We start from the raw sequence: 19,993 nt of genomic DNA, 5'->3' as shown, positions 1-19,993 counted from the left end.
CAGAGCATGTGCTTGTGATGCCACGATCAAGAATGCTGCTAGCATAACTAGAAATCTCTTCTAAAACAAGATTATCATCATCCGAAATTTTGAATTTTGCATGTAAGGCACTATAAATCAACAACTCAAAGAAAAAAGAAGAATTTAAACCAATTAAAAGGATAGCCGTTAGGTAGAATTTCAAATGAAGAAAAACAAATCAACCAAGGTTCTATCTGCCTGAGTTGCTGGAAGCATTCGGCCGGCCGCTTCTGCCTGAACTACAGATCCCACAAAATTTTGGTTGTTTGGTGTAGTTGTGTGGGGCTAATGATTTCGAAAAGGAAAAAGAACATCTAAACCCCCAAGATTTGGGGAAATGGTCACCAACACCCTTAAGTTTTCAAGGAGGGACACCATGACCTTCTTTTGGCCATTATATCCCTTATCTCTATTATTCTAAAAATTTGACTTTAAAATTTTTAGCAAATACAAATACCATATAAATAGTATAATCTATGTAGTAGACTAGAAATATTAAAATATTTAATATTTCAATATGTAATTTATCATATTTATTTTAATAATATCTTTTTTATTGTAGAGATTTTAAATAAATATTTGCATTAAATACGTTCTACAATTAAAAACATTCTCACATACTAATATTGTTAAAATTATTATTTTACATAATATTCAATATAATTTAAATTTTTAATACATTTATTTTAATATTATGATTCTATTTATCATAAAATTTACTTTAATATAGTAAAATATATCTAATAAATTATAAAATATTAAAATATTGTTTAAAAATTGAAATTATTTTAAAATGTACGTATTATTACATTTATTTTAATATCATATTTCTATTTATTGTAAAATATTAGAGTTAATTCTTTTGAAATAATAGAGATAAAGAGTATAATCATCAAAGGGAGTCTTGGTGTCCACCTTTGAAAACATAGGGGTGTTGATGATCATTTTTCCAAACCTTAGGGGTGTAGATGTCTTTTTCTCATTAAAAAAAGAAACTTATAGAGAGAGAAATATAAGAATTTAATTAGATTTATTTTGTCTTTTAATATAATTAGAGAACGGTTTTAAAAGGATTACACAGATCTGCCATTAGTTATAACTCTGGCTTGAAGTTGAGGGCATTACACATATCCATTCACTTATGGGTCTAAGAAAACTCTCAACACTTCTTAAGAACATATGGGCCTTTACACTTATGTACAGCTAATTAAGACTAGGTTTGGGCGAATGGGCTTTTACAATCTTAAATGGTAAAAAAGATGATGTAAATTATAAAATTAAATTTTAATTTTAAAGTATAATAAGTTTGATTCAATTTTGTATTTGGAGTAATATAATAATATTTTTATTTAAAGATCAATTACTCAATTCTACATATCTTTGATTTTAATTGTAACGTGCACATATTTAAATCTTAAAATTTATAATAAGTATAAATAATTCTTACAAGAACATAAATGTTAAATAATCATATTTCAGACTTTTTTTATTTATAAAAAAAAGATGTCACTTACATTCAGACATCAAAAAAGAGAAAACAAACATGCCATTTAGACATATGCAATTCAAATATATTCAGATTTTAGCTAAATTCAGACTCACTAAGATTTTAGATTAAAAAACAAACGCTACCTTACATCATGAATTCATAATTCATAATTAAGTTTATTCAAATGTTTTTATACAATTATTTTATTAGTTCAATATAAATATATATTCCAATATTCACATTAATAGTTAAAATCAAATAACATAACAAAATAACTGTACATTTAAATATTGATTTACAGGCATCAAACAAGGGATTGGATAAAATTTTGTAAAAATAATCCAGTCGTACAAAGTAATGATATTGCCATGCATGTGCATTCGTTTTCCAAATTCTGTCAGATTATACAGCGGATTCTTCGGGATTTGTATTTGACTTTTTATTAAATAATAAATTTTATTAGTTTCTTTGGAAAAAAATTTGTAAAAATAATCCAGTCGTACAAAGTAATGATATTGCCATGCATGTACCTCCGTTTTCTAGATTCTATCAGATTATATAGCGGATTCTTCGGGATTTGTATTTAACTTTTTAATAAAAGTTGGAGTAAAGAAAAAGAAAAAATAACTACTGTATATGAATTTTCATTTTTTTAAAAAAAATTGTGACAATTTGAATACTATTTTTGTTAAGTTAGATTGTGCCTCAAAAATAAAGTACAGTTGAAATTTATGGCCATCAATATGAAGGAAGTGATAAATTCATCATGCCTGCGCTTATAAAGATGCCAATCAATATTGCCAATTTGTGAGATGAGATGCAAGCCTTTGATGAAATTCAGCAGGCTTTTATTGCCCTCTTCAACAACGTCAATAATCGAAAAAGAGCGAAATGAAATCCTAAGAATTAAAATCTTAAAAAGTAAAAAAATAATTATTTTTTCCATAAATTGATTGCACTTCATTCTTAATTGAAGACCATGACAAGTTAAATAAATTAATCACCATCATTAGTAAATATTAATACCTCAAGTTAATGAACTCATAACTTAATAACGCCACATTTTCATCTAAATTAATGTCTTACAAATTCATCTTTCGTAAGCGGGTACCAGTGATCCTTTTTCAAATGATTACATGTTTGCTTTGCTAATTAATTAATAAAGTGAAACAAAAACAAGTAGACCCCTGCACCAATAATTTTGCAAACAAATCAATCCGACCATCCCCTTTTTTTCTCTTTGTATCAATGTTATTCTGATTCCATATTCTTGCAATGCCATTCCCTAAGTTTTCTTTTTGAATGAGTCCTAAAAAGACTTGCAATATAGACCATGTATTTATTACGAGATTTATTGGAGTGAATTGTTGTTTTTGTCATTATCAAATAATATATTTGAGAGCTGTTTATTTTTGTATATATAAAACTGAAATTATTATAATTGCGTAGAAGAGTTTGAGGGTCACTGGGAGGATTTGCTCATTAATGGTTAGTGAAGTAGTAAACCGACCAGGTGAATTTATCAACAGCACTTTATTACATCATCTCCAAATGTAAACCATTAGATACAAGTTTTGTATATTAAAGTCATTCTTTCCATTGAACTTCTTGAGATCAATCTTTGATGTAGCCATACTTGGATCTCGATCTGGAGAACTAGTTCTGATACCAATTGTACTGTCAAGATAGCCGCTAATCAAGCCATCAAAACACTGCCCAAGACCCTGTTCAAGATCAAACTAGCTACATATGAATAATTGAATGACCTCGATGAACTCAATAGATGACTTGAGAACTTAAAGCAAGATTTCAGCCATTAGGAAAAAAGAAACAAGCAAGATTAACAAACAATCACACACAGAAACCAGCACTGTTTACGTGGTTCAGCTGTGCAATGAGGCACAACTTACATCCAAGGGAGAATCGACCAAAATGAGTTTTATTTATGAATCAAAGTAATTTTACAGAGCTCACACGGAGAAACTAACAAGGAATAAGATGATACTTTCTCTCTCTCTTCATTCTCTCTAGAAACGATGATAAAAAATGCTGCTGCCATAACAAGAAATGGCATTGCAAGAATGTAGAATGCCACATGTTACCGAATCTGTTCTGAATTTCCGAATTTACTGTTTAGAGAGAATATATGTCGTTCCTCATTACTTTAATGATAATAACATTAAAGTACAAGCATCAAATTTGTCATTATCAAACAATGTTTGAGAGCTGTTCATTTTTGTATATATAAAACTGAAATTATTATAATTGTGTAGAAGAGTTTGAGGATCACTTGGCGGATTTTCTCATTAATGGTTAGTGAAATAAACCGACCAGGCGAATTTATCAAAATACTAGAACTAACCAAAAATAACCATAGACTAATAAATGAACAATAAATAAATAAATAAGCATACAACATCGAGAAAGCAACAACTAAATTATGAAACATATAATTCATAGTTGATAGTTTTGGAAATCATGCATACCCCAAAGATATAAACAGCCCCATGAGAATAACAAGCTGAGTTGGTGCCAAAGAGAGCTGCTGCATGTTCAGATTTTAAAGAGAAATCTCTTCGCTTGTCCAGAAAGGCATCTCTTGTTGAAAACAGATGGGAGGATGTTGTGAAAGATGAGAAGGCTGCTATATACTTGACTGCTGGGAAGGATGACATTCGACCGAATCGAAGGCTAACAGACTTTGCCTTTCATGATGCTTGTGGAAACCTAAAGTCTGTTGAAATGTTGGAAGTTGGTTACTTGTTTGTTTCAGGTCTTATATTGCCTCTTGAAAAATGTGGTGGAAGGCAGAAGGAAAAAGGCGTTAGATGTAAAGATTTTGGTCGATTTGAATCTTGGGCAATATCTGGATATGAGGAAGGCTTACCAGTATTTTGGATCTCAACACTCACAGCAGATTATGATTGTATTAAACCTGCGAATAATTATAAAATGCTATATTACCTTTTCATTGAAAAAGCTCATGCCTCTGTCGAGGTCTATAGGAAATTGTCAAGAACCTGTGGAGGGAACCCTGATCTGACTTTGAATGAACTTCTTGCAGGAGTTGTTCGTTCCATGAGTGATGGCAAGAATTTTCCTCACAGGACATCTATGAGGGAATTTATAATCTCACAGGGTGAGTTCATATATAATCAGCTCATTGGTTTAGATGAAACATCCAAGAAAAATGATTAGATATTTGAGAACTTGCCTGTGCTCCGTGCACTGCTGGATGAAACTAAGAAGCAAGGGAGTTTACTGGCTCCGGAAACAACTGTATCAAGCAATTTCATAAATACAGGTCTGTAATACTTATTAGTTAGCTGTTCCGTTTTCTAGAATCTTTTTTTTTTTTTGGGTTCTAATTACTGATAGCATCTATGGTTTTCTAATATTTTTGGTCAGTGGTATACGAAGAATATAGCCATGTATATATCTAATTTTGGAATTTGCTTCAACTTGTAAAATAGTTTTGGTAGGTCATTTACATTTAGTTGTGTTAATTCGGGCAAAATAGTTATCAAAAGTTCATGTGAAGAAAGTAATAACACCATTAAGGACATTCTGTAATAAAGCACGATGAATCCTCAGCAGCTTGCTCCATAGTGTTCTGGACATGCATTAATTTAAAGATTGCTTCATTACTTTTGAATGCCCAGACTACCACATTTGGCATATGTAACAAGTGTCGTCCTTAAGTTGCTCACTTTTCTGATTGTTTAAATGTCTTTTTATTTGTGACAATAGATTCTGAATGTCAATACCTTACTGTAGATTCTGAATGTTGTTACCCCATGCTTTAGTCTTTATTGACTTGAGTGAGCTTACCTTTTCCATTTATTTATCCACATCAAAAGAAAATAGATGATTAATTTTCGCTCCCAAACTCGATCGTTTCCTTATTTATTCTATTAGAGTACCTTTTTGGTCATTTTATTTCCTCATATACCAAAGTAACCATGGAGTTTAATAGTATCTGCTTTTATTCCTGTTTTTAATTTTATACTTATTTCTAGATATGGAAAAAATAGCCAAGGGAAAGCAACCTTCTGTCATTGAAGTTAATACTATAGACGAGAAGTCTGAGACGACCGGAAAACAATAAGAGAAGTAGACATAAAAATAGTGAAAAAGCATCCAATTCTTGGAAAATGCCAAAGAGAGCTGCTGCATGTATGGATATCATGGAAAAATCTCTTTCCTTCTCTCGAAGTGCATCTTTTGTGGAAAGCACAAGGGAAGTTGTTGCAGAAAATGAAGAGGTTGCAATAAGCTTGACCGCTGGAAAGGATGACTGTAGACCAAATCGAAGGCTAACAGAATTTGCTTTTCATGATTCTTGTGGAAACCTAAAGTCTGTTGAAATGTTGGAAGTTGGAAACTTGTTCGTTTCAGGTCTTATTTTGTCTCTTGAAAAATGTTGTGGAAGACATAAAGAAAGATGTAACGCCACAAATTTCCATAACATTAAATTATGGAAATTGGGCTTTCATTAGGAATCATGCGTGGCCTATAACCCTTATTAAAAAGGGATATTAAATTATAAATAAGGGTTAATTATGAGATAATTTTGGAAAAGGATTATTTTTTCAAATTCAATAGGGTTACTTAAGACTCCCTATAAATTCATATTTTCCCCCTTCCATAACCCTAAATCCACGACGTTTCTTTTCTTCCCTGCTGCTCATTACGCTCTTACCCAAACCCTAGGATTCAAGCCTTTATTTAGAAGAGAATCAAAGCAATTGGTGTTGGAGGTGATTGCGGCACTTAGAGGTTTAGAGGCGTGTTAATTCAAATTTTTTAGTCGAGGTAAGTAACTTCATTCCTAGTATACTGAATATGTATAAATATATTATTATTATAAGTATAAATGTTTTTATACTACTTAGAAAATTAATGGATTTTCATAACAAAATTAGTTTTATGAAAATGTTTTCAAACCTAAATTCTTTTGAACAAAGTGTTTTATAAATGCTTTTTAAATATGTAAGTTATTTTGTTACATGCCTACTTTTATGATTTTATTTATAAAATATTTTGCAAGCCTAAATTGTTGTTATGGACATTTATGAAACTGATGCGAATGTTTTTGTGCTTATGAATGTTTTCAATTCTTTGTGATTGTACGGGGGTCACCTCTTGGGACTATATGGGGACCACTTCTTGAAGGCCAAAGCGTCGCAAAGTGCCACAAATAGTGCAAAGTGCCACGTATAAGTCATTATGTTTTGGCTCATTGTCTGTAGTTATTCTGATTCTGATTCTGATCGTATAATACGATATATGTATGTTCTAGACCAGTATTAGATTTCTGTTCCGAGTGTGCACATGATATTCTGATTCTGATTCTGTTTCTGGCCGGGTCACCGGGACTATAGGTGACACTATGTGACATGAACTAACCTTTTGTTTTTCTGTGAATGTGATATATGATTTGCTTTCGTAAGTAACTTCATTCCTAGTATACTAGATATGTATAAGTATTTTGATATTATTATTATAAGTATAAATATTTTTATACTACTTAAAGGATTAATTGATTTTGATAACAAAATTAGTTTTATGTAAATGTTTTCAAACCTATATTCTTTTTAATATGTAAATGATTTTATGACATGAAAACCTTTTATGATTTTATCTTTAAAATATTATGCAAGCCTAAATTATTGATATGGACTTTTATGAATATGATACGAATGTTTTGTAGCCATGTTTGATTTCAATTATTGATGATTGTATGGGATTCCTAATGTTTTGACTAATTGTCCATAGTTATTTTTATTCTGATTCTGATCGTAATATACGATATATCTGTCTAGACTAGTACTAGGTTTCTGTTCTGAGTGTGCACACGATATTCTGATTCTGTTTCTGGTCGGGTCACCGGGACTATAGGTGACACTATGTGACATGAGATAATCTTTTGTTTTCTGTATATGTATTATATAGAGTTGGCAACAATACCCACGGGGCTCCAAACCCGCGGGGCCCCGATTAATTTGGGGCGGGTATGGGGCCCCAAAAAAGTCTAAAAGTAAATTCGGGTCTATTTGGGTATGGGTCTAAAACCCCAAAACGTTTTGGGTTTGGGTTTAGAGATTTTCTGGATCCCCTAACTCAACCCGAAAATAAAAACAAAAAAAAATCTAATATTTTAAACTTTGAAATTAGAAATTGTAATGCCATCGAATCAAATTTTTTCCCCCAAAAGAAACCCTAACAGTTCGTGAGCTACCGTCATCGCTAACAGCTGGTCAGCCGCCACCGTTCGTCGTCACCGACCAACACTCAGCTGCACCTGTTGGTTCTCTTGCAACAAGGTTTTTGCCTTTTCTACTTTTCTTTCTTTGTTTATTTATTTCGAATTGCATCTGGTTTCATTGATTTGGGTGTCTCTATGCGTGCTTGTTTGTCAGTAATGAGTCATTGAGTTGCATTTGATTGTCATTTTTAGCACTTCCTTTGGATACTGGCTGCAATTTGTTTGTCAGTAATATTAGCTTTATTAGTTTGCCTATGCTATCAACTGAAACTTTAAGGGTTTAATTGGTTTATAGCTTGGGTAGTCATGATTTTCTTTTAGCTCTGTGTTAAATTTCCAGGGTTTAATTGCTTGCTTGCATATTGGCCGCTTGCTTTTCTTTTCTTTTGGCCGCTTGCTTTTCTTTTCTTTTATTCTTGTTTTTGCATTATTCTTAACATTTTCCTTTAGCTAGCTAGTTTCGAAGCTGAAGGAATTTAACTAGTTCTATTTTAGTTTGCTGAAACATCCAAGAGGACATTTTTTATTTATTATTTTAATTAATTAATTTACTTTTGTTGAGCAGAATAATAAATTGAGGTATTGACAAACTTGGGTAATAATATTTCCTTTGACATTCTTTATGGGATCCCACTGCCCCTTCTGCTGATTTGGGTTTGTTCAGAACCAAAGCCCTCCTGCTTTCTGAAATATTATTGGTTTTCACATCTGGGGGTACAGATTTTGCTCTTGCTTTTAGTTCAGGTCATATTTTTTAGGAGAAATTTAATAACTTCCAGAATTTAGTTTTTATATTACCTTTGGCATTCTGTAAGTCAATTAAGCATCATTAACCATTAAATATAACTAGAAATTATAGATGCTTAATTAGTAAATGTTCGTTGCAGCCAAAGAATAAGCGAGTATTTGTATTTTATCTTTAAATATCTTAGTACTAGTTGGTTTTAAATCCAGTACATGGTAAAATCAGATTTAATGTTTTGTATCTGCATAGTTCTTAATTGTTTGCTTCTAGTAAAATGCTAGTTTTATTTTCATTTTAAAATTTTGCTTATTGGCTTGATTGTAGGTTCAACATTTAATATGTCAAGTTCTGTGCCCACACCACACTTAATGGATGATGAAGGCAATCATACTCAAGGTGAATCAGCCGCTAGTGTTACTCATGGTGGGTTGCGACGAAAAGGAAGGTTGAGGTCAATTGTGTGGGAGCATTTCGAGAAGAAAAAAATTAACAGGATTGATAAGGCTGTCTGCAATTATTGTAAAAATGCATTGGTAGCAAGGAGTAGTGATGGAACAAAGCACTTGCACGATCATTTGAAGACATGTCAAGTGAAAAAGGAAATAGAGGCCACAGAATTCCCACTGGCAAAGAAAGCTGCTGGTGAAAAAGGGAAGACTGCAGTAGAAACTCATTTTGATCCTGATGTTACGAGGAGAAAAATGGCACGTGCTATTGTCATGCATGAGTACCCTCTGAGCATTGTAGAGCATCAGGGTCTGAGGGATGTTATGTCTTCTTTGAATCAATTGTGGAAGCAGGTGTCTCGAAATACTATCAAGAAGGAGATTTTAGACATGTATGAGTGTGAAAGGGCCAAATATCTTAGTGTATTGGAGCAAACTCAAGGTAGAATTGCCATTACAACTGATATGTGGACTGCAGAAAATCAAACAAAAGCATATATGGCAATCACTGCACACTTTATTGACGATGCTTGGGCATTACGGAGCATACTTTTGAGGTAAAATTCTTACTGTTATGATTTTTTTAATTATTAGTGACCAATCTGATTTTTTTTTAATTGTTAATGATCAATCTGATTTTTTTTAATTATTAGTGATCAATCTGATTTTTTTTTAATTGTTAATGATCTTTTTTTTTTTTAGTTTTTTGGAAGTGCCTGGTTCTCACACAGGCCAAGTGCTTTGTGATAAGCTGATGGGTTCGTTATTGGAGTTCAACATTGAGCGTAAGTTATCCTCCATAACTGTTGACAATGCTGCTACTAATGATCGTATGATTGATTTTATGTTGTTGGCACTAGATAAAAATGATCTCATTTTGGGTGGACAAAAGCTTCATGTTCGTTGTTGTGCCCACATTCTAAATTTGATTGTAAAGGATGGTTTAAGTGTGATTGGTGATCTAATTGAAAACATTCGTGAGAGTGTTATTTTTTGGTCAGGATCAACTAAAAGGAAATCGACATTTGATGAGAATGCAGGTAAATTAGGCATTACTTCTGGTAGAAAACTAGTACAAGATTTTCCAACTAGGTGGAATTCTACTTATCTCATGATATGCTCTGCATTACATTATAAGAACGTTTTTTGTCGATTGAAGAATATTGATGGACAATATAAGTGTTTGCCTAGTGAGCATGATTGGTAATTGGCTAGTGCCTTAGAAAATAATTTGAAATGTTTTTATGATTGTACAACATTATTTTCTGGTACTAGTTATCCAACATCTAATCTATTTCTGCGCCATGTGTGTGATATTAGATTTTGCCTGAATGAATGGGTTTCAACTCCTAGGTATGATGAATTTAGAATCATGGCACAGAAAATGATTGAAAAGTTTGATAAGTATTGGCATGACATGAGTGGAATACTGTCTATTGCATGTATCTTTGATCCTAGGTTCAAAATTAGGTTGGTTGAATATTACTTTTCCATGATTTATGGGGATGATGCTACTTCTCGTGTCCAGATAGTGTATGGTGATTGTCAAAGTATAGTGAAAGAGTACAAAGCTAGATATGCATCAGCTGCTAGTTCTCCTGGATATAGTTCTAGTTCTTTAAGTACTTCGCATTCTATGCCGAGTTCGGGTTCCTATAAGGGTTCAACTGAATGGATTTTGGGGTTTACTAGTTTTGTTAATGTTGGTAATGAGGAAGTAAAGGATGAACTAGACACTTATTTGGGTGAAAAGTTAGTACCATTTAATGTTGAGGAAGAATTTGATGTTTTAGCTTGGTGGAAGGTGAATGGTGGTAACTATCCTATATTGTCTCAAATTGCAAGAGATATTTTGGCTATTCCAGTTACCACTGTTGCTTCTGAATCTGCTTTCAGCACTGGCGGTCGATTTGTAAGCCCATATCGCAATAGACTTCATCCAAGCACATTAGAGGCTTTGATGTGTAGTCAAAGTTGGATACGTGCTCTTTGTGGAGGTATATAGTTTGCATTTTAATTTTTGTATTTTTATTTATTTAAATTAACTAATAATTAACTTGATATTTATATTTATATTTTTTAAGTAGTTGTGGCATCGACCTCTCCAGCATATGCCAAGATTCTTGATGAGGAGCTAGAGATTGAAACAGATGTAGAGGCTATAGAGGTATATAGTTTTAGTTTATATTATCTTGTCAAGTATTTATTAAGTTGAATTGTTAAAACATGTTTTTATTAATTTTTTTTGTTTATGTTGTGATAGGTTTATGAAGAATCTTAGAATGTGCATCAATGGTGATGGCTACAAGTTTATGTTGAAAACTTAAAATTATTTTGATTTGTCGTATAAAATTTAATCATTTGTAATTATGTTGAAGGCTTAAAATTATTATGTTTTTATTTATGTGGAGGTTGTTAAAATTTGATCACTTGTAATTTTATTTCTAATATGAAATTTGATTATTTGTAATTTTATTTCTAAATATGGAGGTTGTTAGAATTATTATTATTTAAAAAAAAGAAAACTGAAATATTTATTTAAAAAATGGGGATCGGGTCCCCGTTTTAATCCCCGCTCAATTCGGGGATTTTCGGGGATATACCCAAACAATTCCCCATTAGAATTTTTCGGGTATGGGGCGGGTTCGGGGGATTGCTTCTAAATCGGGTTCGGGTTCGGGTTCGGGGATCATGATCCCCACCCGAACCCGCCCCATTGACATCCCTAATATTATATGATTTGCTTCGTAAGTAAATATGCTTTTGAATTTTCTAAATTATTAAGAATTTATGTTATGTTATCGTGATATATCGTTTTATGAAATTTATGGATTATGATATATGTTTTAAACAAAAGAAGGCTTGCAATATTTTTAGTATCGATAGGCATAGTGTGTTAGGAATGGTTTTACTTACCGAGTTGACGGCTCACCCCTCGTCATTACTTTTTGCATATTAAGTTTCTTTTGAGAGGTGCGCTTAGCTTTGGAGTTAGTAATTTTCATTTCCGTTTGCCATTTGAATAAGAAAAGGAATAGACTCATGTTTCTATTTAGTTTATTTTCGTTATGAACTTGTAATTTAGAGTTTGAGACTTTTGTTATTGTTATGTTTTGTGAGAGCTTATTTAGTGTTGGACGTTTGAATTTGTGGATATAATTGAATAAGAATTTGAGGTATTTCAATTTGGAATTTATGAATAAGGATTATGATTTGTAAGTAACCTCCTTCTTCACGTGCTCCACACGTGTTAGTTTTGGGATGTTATAAAAGAGGTGTTAGATGTGAAGATTTCGGACGAGTTGAATCTTGGGCAATATCTGGATATGAGGAAGGCTCACCGGTATTTTGGATTTCAACTGTCACTGTAGACTATAATTGTGTTAAACCTGCTAATAGTTATAAAATGCTATATAACCTTTTCTATGAAAAGGCTTGTGCCTCTGTGGAGGTCTATAAAACTTTCAAGGACTTGTGGAGGGAACCCTGATCAGACTGTCGATGAATTGCTTGCAGGAGTTGTTCGTTCCATGAGTGATAGCAAGAATTTTCCTCACAGGACACCTATGAAGGAATTTATAATCTCACAGGGTGAATTCATATATAATCAACTCATCGGTTTAGATGAGACATCCAAGAAAAATGATCAGATCTTTGAGAACTTGCCTGTGCTCCTTGCATTGCTGGATGAAACTAAGAAGCAAGGGAGTTTAATTACTCTGGAAACCAGTGCATCCAGCAGTCTCATAAATACAGGTATGAGAATTGGTGAAGAAGTGCAAAATAATCAGTCTAGTTCATCTGCTTCTGGAGGTGAAGAAGATAAAGATATGAAATTGGCAAGGCTGTTGTAGGAAGAGGAGAATTGGCAATCAACGAAACATAATAAAACTCAGAGGAGAGTTGCTTCATCAAGCAAGTTCTGCTGTAAAATCAATGAGGATGAAATTGTTGATGACTATCCTCTGCCTGCATATTACAAGCCCAATGAGGAGGAAAATGATGAGTATTTAATCTTTGATGCAATTAATCCTGACGAGCTTCCTCGAAGAATGCTTTACAATTGGTCACTTCACAACTTAGATTCGCGGTTGATTTCTTTAGAGCTCCTCCCAATGAAACCATGTGATGATAATGATATTACCATCTTTGGATCTGGGATTATGACAACTGGTGATTCAAGTGGATTATGTGTTGATGCTAATTTTGATCAGTCTTCATCTGTGGCAGAGAATGTTGGGGGACTACCAGTATATTTGAGTGCAATACAGGAATGGATGATCGAATTTGGATACTCGTTCATTTCCATATCAGTTCGGACAGATATTTCCTGGTATACATCAATATCCATATACTACCAAGAGGTTTGGTGGTGGTACTAGTGCTTAAGCTTGCCTTTTTGTCCTCTTTATCTTCTGTCAGTGTTAGTTCTTATCAAATTTGCGATTTTGTTTTTAGGTATAGGCTTGGAAGGCCATTAAAGCAGTATGCAACGTGGTACAAACCAGTTCTAAAAACTGCGAGGCTTGCTATTGCCCTCATTACAATGTTGGACAATCAGAGTTGAGCATCTCGACTCTCGTTTTGTAGATGTAATAAAAAAAGTGTCCAAGTTCAGTAAGACTAATCCTGCTTATATTTCTTCCAATCCCACAGAAGTTGAAAGGTATGTGGTGGTTCATGGACATATCATACTCCAACAATTTGCAGAGCTTCCTAGTAAAAGGATCAGCAAGTGTGCATTTGTGTCTGGTCTTTTTGAAAAAATGGAGGAAAGACGCCACACCAGGTCTTTAGTGAAAAAAAATGTGGTGCTGAAGAAGGAAATAAATTCAAATATGAGAGTATAAAAAAAAAGGTAATGCAAGCAACAACCACGAGATTGATAAAGAGGATTTGGGAAGAGTTTTACTCAAATTATTTGCCTGAAGATTCAAAGAGGCATATAGCCGTGAAGTGAAAGTGGATGAAGAACTCGATGCAGAACATGGAGAAAATAGTGAGGAATATCCCGAAGACATTAAAGTGGAACAGATGCAAGTTGATAAGAATATGGAGAAATTTTGTTTATCTGCGAAAAGTGTTAAGCCACCTTGCTCTTCGAAGGCTACGAAATGGGATGGGGAGTTAATAAGAAAAACATGTTTGAGTGAGTCTCTTTACAAACGTGCCATTGTTTGTGGCAATGTGGTTAATGTTGGTGGTTGCGTGCTGGTTGAAACTGCAGATTCAGATCATTTGCCTTTAATATATTTTGTAGAGTTTATGTTTGAAAAGTCAGATTCAAGAAAGATGGTTCATGGCAGACACATGCTAAGAGGCTCTGAAACGTTTCTTGTAATAAAACTGCAGATTCTAATGAGGTTTTTTTGACAAATGATTGCTTGGAAATTGAACTGGAAGATGTTAAAGAAGTTGTGGCAGTTGAAATCTTATTGATTCTTTGGGGGCATCAACATCGGAATACTAATGCTTGCAAGGACAAAATTGTTCGTGAAAGAGCAGAGGATAGAAGAATTGATCAATTCCCCATGGAATATTATTGTAAAAGCTTGTACTGGCCTGAGAGAGGTGCTTTCTTTAAGCTTCAAAAAGATACCATGGGACTTGGAACAGGAGCTTGCCATTCTTGTAAAATAAAGGAAACCGAGAGGAAGAAGGACGTTTTCAAGGTAAATTTGAACAGAAATGGTTCACTCTCAAAGGAACGGAGTACCATCTACTGCCATGTTCATGATTATGTCTACGTAGCTCATCATCATATCAGAGGAGAAAGCATACTACTCTGACATTAGAGAAGTAAGTATGCTCTAGGAACCGATCTAAATATTTCTTTTTTTATTGAATGGAGTAAAATCTAAACATTTTACGTGTTCTTTTTTTCCTTTGTCTTATACTACTAGTTTTTTTTTAAACTAGTAGATATCATTTTTTATTGAATGGAGTAAAATCTGAATATCTAAGAATTGCTTAGCCACATTAGATAATTTCGCAGGTTGTGGTGGCTTATTTGATGGCCTACAGCAAGCAGGTAACTTTCAAAGTTCCGTGAGCAAGTAAACCGATTTAGGTCTATTGTGACTGACAAATATGCAACTAAAGGTGTGTCGAACTGTCGATAACCAACTGGGCTATAGAGAATGAGCAATCAGTAGGAGAAGCATTCAATGTTAATCATCCAGACGCTTTGGTGTTTATTAACAACTGCAATGTGATCCTGAGGTTGATGTTTGCTTTCATTTAAGTATAATAACTCATGGCTTTGTGTTCGATTAGGTGATAATTGCTTTGAAATCAACTCTTATATCTTCAATAAATCAATGAATCAAATGCAGGGCTATCATGTCAGCATGTGGGGATACTGATGACTGTAATTCAACTCCTGAAGCTGCTGATCTAGCAGCAAAACTTGATGAAGAGACTATTGATGCGAGGTTCTGGTTACCCTTCCTACCATGACCAGGATCTCTGCTCGATCAACTCTATTACCATCAGGATCTCTCCTCGTAAGGCTTCTTCTCCAGAAGTCCCTACGTACATAGAAACAGGTCAGAGCACGACGGTTGTTTGCCCGGCATAAACCCTCCGACGCTCAAGTTAGAAATGAAGGTTTTTGTGTTCCTGGGAATGCTAGCCACAAATCTTATGGTGTATCAATTCTGTAGAGCTCTCTCTTCTTTTCTCAGTTCTAATCTAAAAAATTCTAACCCTTTTACCTTCGTTGGCTACCTTTTTATAGGCCCCTCCTGAACTCAGGCCTTCCCTCCATTCGCGCTCGTTATTCTCCCACCTCTTGAAAGTGGATGCCCCATTTCTGTAGTCGTGGGTGGTTGCGTGGCCTTCGTGCCTTGATTCTCGGACTGGCGAGCACGTCTCGCCAACTGTCGTTGACCGGGTCTTTTCGACTCAACCCTTAGCAGGAATGGCTTTATGCTTCCAGCAGGAGATTGGCCTCGTGGATGACGTACTCGCGGACGAGCAGGATATTCCTGCTCCTGCCCCCCCGGCTACCAGACTCTTACAAGATATACCTGTTCGAGGAACCCTGCTACCAGATGTCTGACCATCACTGCTGGTCTTCGTCGAAGCATATCCCACAAACACTGGTCCCCCAGTTTCTGGTGTTGGGTAACATAGTGAGCCGACAGTAGAAACTCGACAGTTCTGGCTCGCGCGGGATTGGAAAAGGCTGCCAAGAATCGTGTTGCATTTAATTGCGGATGAGGTGATGTGGCAGAAATCTACCCCTCCATTTGAATTTCAAACCTACGGTTGTAAGACTCTTGGGATATGTGCCGTTAATTGCTGGCATCCCAAGAATTTGTTCCTCAGTAGGAAAACCCAAAACCCCTAAACGAGAACTCGTCATCTTCTCCCTTATTGTCTCTCCGGCGAATGAACTTCGGCATTAAGGCTTCCATCCCTGTCTCTTTCTGACCGAGCCCTTTCTTCAGGTATTTCTCTTATTTTCTCGGTCTTGGATAGTTGTAGATAATTTCTTTTCTCTTTGCTTTGCTTGGGTAGTGGTTGGTGGTGGTGCTCTGGTTATAATTTAGGGAATGTCGAAAGGTAAAGAGAAAGTCATTGAGGTTGATGACGATGAGTTGGACTTCCTGCCTAGTCTGCTCACCGATCTTACTTTTGACCCCGGGATCCCTTTGAAGCCCATTAGGTCTAGTGTTGGGACTAGTTCTAGGAGGATGTCCCCCCAAACAGCCTCCTTGAGTGGAAATAGTAGTGAGGAGGGATCTTTTGGCTCAGAAAACACCCTGAATGAGGATCGAGGGGGTGACTCTGGTGAGGTATCCTCATCGGGAATATCGCGACCAGAAGGGCGGAGTACAGTAGGGGGTAGAGCCCTATCGCGGGATTACGCTATTGATTATATTACGTGCATGACCACATTTGACGCGCTCACTGACCTCCGGCTTAGGTATAGTATTCGTGGTGAAATACCTCTTAAGATCCCAAGAAAGAAGGATACCCCTAGCCGGCCTCCTAGGGGATATGTTACCTTATTTTTGGAGAGTTTTAAGTATGGACTGAGGTGTCCCTTGCAACCCTACTTTGCCCAGATTCTTAAAGGGCTAAATCTAGCTCCTGGTCAGCTGAACCCCAGCGGGTGGAGAGTACTCTCTGGTCTATTCATATTGTGGGACAGATGTTGCCAAAGTGAGCCCACAATTGATGAGGTGAAGCATCTGTACCAGCTGAAAAGTAGCCCCAAAGATGCTGGCTGGTATTACTTCCAATCAAGTACTAAGACCAGGAAACCCATAACCGACCTCCCTACTGGTGGTGTTGGGAATTGGAAGAAAAAGTTCTTTTTTACTGGCGGTCCCTGGAGTCAAGTTGCACAGATTGACAGGAAGGATTATCGCGTCCCACCCCATTTCGTGGTCCCAGGTTGCCTGCTCACTTTAGATGTCTTGTATCCATAATTGTTCTCGCTTTACTGGTTTGTCTCTAACCAAATGTCTGTTTGTATTGCAGGTTCTTGGGGTGTTCACTTCCTACTCAAACCTAACCAGCTCAAACAGGTCGAGGCTGTACTGGCCAATTTCTGCTTGAGTCGAGAGCTAATAACTGCTTATAACCTACTCGAGTCTTGTTTGGTGCCCCCCGGCCATAAGATGGAGGATGCTGTGATTGGAGCTCTGACTCGGAAACGTCCTCGACCTCAAACTGCGAAGAGGGACCAGAACAAGGACGCTCCCACTGCGAAGCGGGTGAACATTGTGCAGCAGGTTCCTCCCTTGAAGACTCTACCTCCTCTTCATTCCAAAGTCAAAGAAACTAGTGGAGCAGCCGCTGATCCTGCTTCCTCTTCTCCTCCGGTCGGGCCTAAATCTCGTTTATCTAACAACCGAGCAGAGCACTTGGCCCCTTATCTCAACGAGCTATCTAAACTCGTGAGCAAGAAGGACTTGGAGGACTTTGATGGCTGCACCCTAGGTGAGCTGGTGGGGGCCATACAGTATAGCGCTTTCCATCTCAGCTGCATGACCACTTACTATAAGGCCAAGGTCGGCCGTTATGACCGGAAGATGAAGGAGGACATTCAGTCAGCAATGACCCGAGCTGACGATGCCGAGAAGAAAGCAGGAGACCTGAATCTCGAGAATCTGAAGCTGATAGAACAAGAATCTCTTGCTCAAGCAAAGACCATTACTCTCGAGAACGAGCTGACTAAGGTCAAGGAGGATCTGCAAAGGCAGAAGATTATGTACGAGGCTCAGCGCGAATCTTTCCGCGATTCCCACCGGGTTCAGGTCGAGAACTTGGAGAAGGAGGCTGACAACCAATACGACCAGGGACTCTGACATTCCTATCGTTGCATCATGGCCATCCTTGGGAAGCAGCACCCTGATTTGAAGATGGATGACCTTGCAGCTGGTGTTGCTCAACACATGGACGAGGAGGCAGCAAAAGAGGATGTCGAAGAGGTGGAGCCAATTCTGGTTGAGGAGGAAAACTCTCCTCCTCGTGCAATCCCTGCTGATGTTGGTGAGGCAAGCACCCCCCGGACGCAACTGGTGATACCCCCTGCACCTGAGGTGGTCCAGCCAACTGATGGTGCTCGACTTACTGACCCGCTGTCCTCTTAAACATGTTTCTTGTGTTGTAATGAACAATGTGTGTGAATATTATCAACTTTGCTAGTTATTGACAAATTAATAAAAATGTTTTTGATTGCTTTCTCGTGTTGTATTTACGAGTTATTTTTCCATTTGAGAGTCTGCTCGCCTTCGCTGGGTCGAGCAGGTTCTAGCTTTTCATATGTTCTTGCTACATGACTGGCTTTCGGACTTAATTTTTTGCATGCCTTGGGATTCCGCTCGGCTTCGCTTGGTCGGGCAGATCCTGGTACGCTTGGCTTCTGGTCTTGCCATAGTCAGACTTTGAGACTTGGTGAGCCTTTGCATGCCTTAGAAATTTTTTGATATTTGGGAGTCTGCTCGCCTTCGCATGGTCGAGCAGATCTTGGCACGCTTGGCTTCTGGTCTCGCTATAAACAGGCTTTGAGACTTAGTGAGCCTTTGCATGCCTTAGAAATTTTTCGATATTTGGGAGTCTGCTCGCCTTCGCGTGATTGAGCAGATCCTAGCACGCGTGGCTTCTGGTCTTGCCATAAACAGGCTTTGAGACTTGGTGAGCCTTTGCATGCCTTGGACAATTCTTCAATGCTTGGGATTCTGTTCGCCTTCGCGTGGTCGAGCAGATCCTGGCACGCTTGGCTTTTGGTCTCGCCATAAACAGGTTTTGAGACCTAGTAAGCCTTCGCATGCCTTAGAAATTTTTCGATATTTGGGAGTCTGCTCGCCTTCGCGTGGTCGAGCAGATCCTGGCACGCTTGGCTTCTGGTCTCGCCATAAACAGGCTTTGAGACTTGGTGAGCCTTTGCATGCCTTAGAAATTTTTCGATATTTGGGAGTCTGCTCGCCTTCGCGTGGTCGAGCAGATCCTGGCACGCTTGGCTTCTGGTCTCGCCATAAATAGGTTTTGAGACTTGGTGAGCCTTTGCATGCCTTAGACAATTCTTCAATGCTTGGGATTCTGCTTGCCTTCGCGTGGTCGAGCAGATCTTGGCACGTTTGGCTTCTGGTCTCGCCATAAACAGGGTTTGAGACCTGGTGAGCCTTTGCATGCCTTAGAAATATTTCTAGCGGTACAATTGACTGAAATTCCTCATCGATTCATTTATTGTTGAATTCGATTTACATGAGATTGCTTTAACATAAAATAAATGATAACGAGCACGAACAGAAATAACTTTAAAACATGAACAAGTCTTACTGGAAATATTTCCTAAGGTGTGCCGCGTTCCACGGGCACTTCACCTCGTGGCCGTCCGTGCGAATCAGCTTGTAAGCTCCGGGTCCCACTATCTGCTTGACCCTATATGGCCCCTCCCAATTCGGTCCAAGCACTCCTTGAGTCGGGTCTTTGGTGTTCTAATTCACTCTCCTCAGCACCCAATCTCCGACTTTGAACTGTCGTACATTCACCATCTGGTTATAATA

The 19,993-nt window shown here is 36.8% G+C and overlaps 1 pseudogene; it reads left to right on the top strand.

Annotated features, from left to right (window-relative positions):
* The window catches only part of LOC18040516, a 49,300-nt pseudogene that overhangs the window by 19,877 nt on the left and 9,430 nt on the right, over positions 1 to 19,993 (top strand).

Source organism: Citrus clementina, unplaced genomic scaffold (assembly GCF_000493195.1).
Source record: "Citrus clementina cultivar Clemenules unplaced genomic scaffold, Citrus_clementina_v1.0 scaffold_5, whole genome shotgun sequence".
In the NCBI taxonomy this organism is placed as follows: Eukaryota; Viridiplantae; Streptophyta; class Magnoliopsida; order Sapindales; family Rutaceae; genus Citrus; species Citrus x clementina.
Note: the sequence above shows the minus strand (reverse complement) of the source record. Positions and strands in the feature narration are given on the sequence as shown.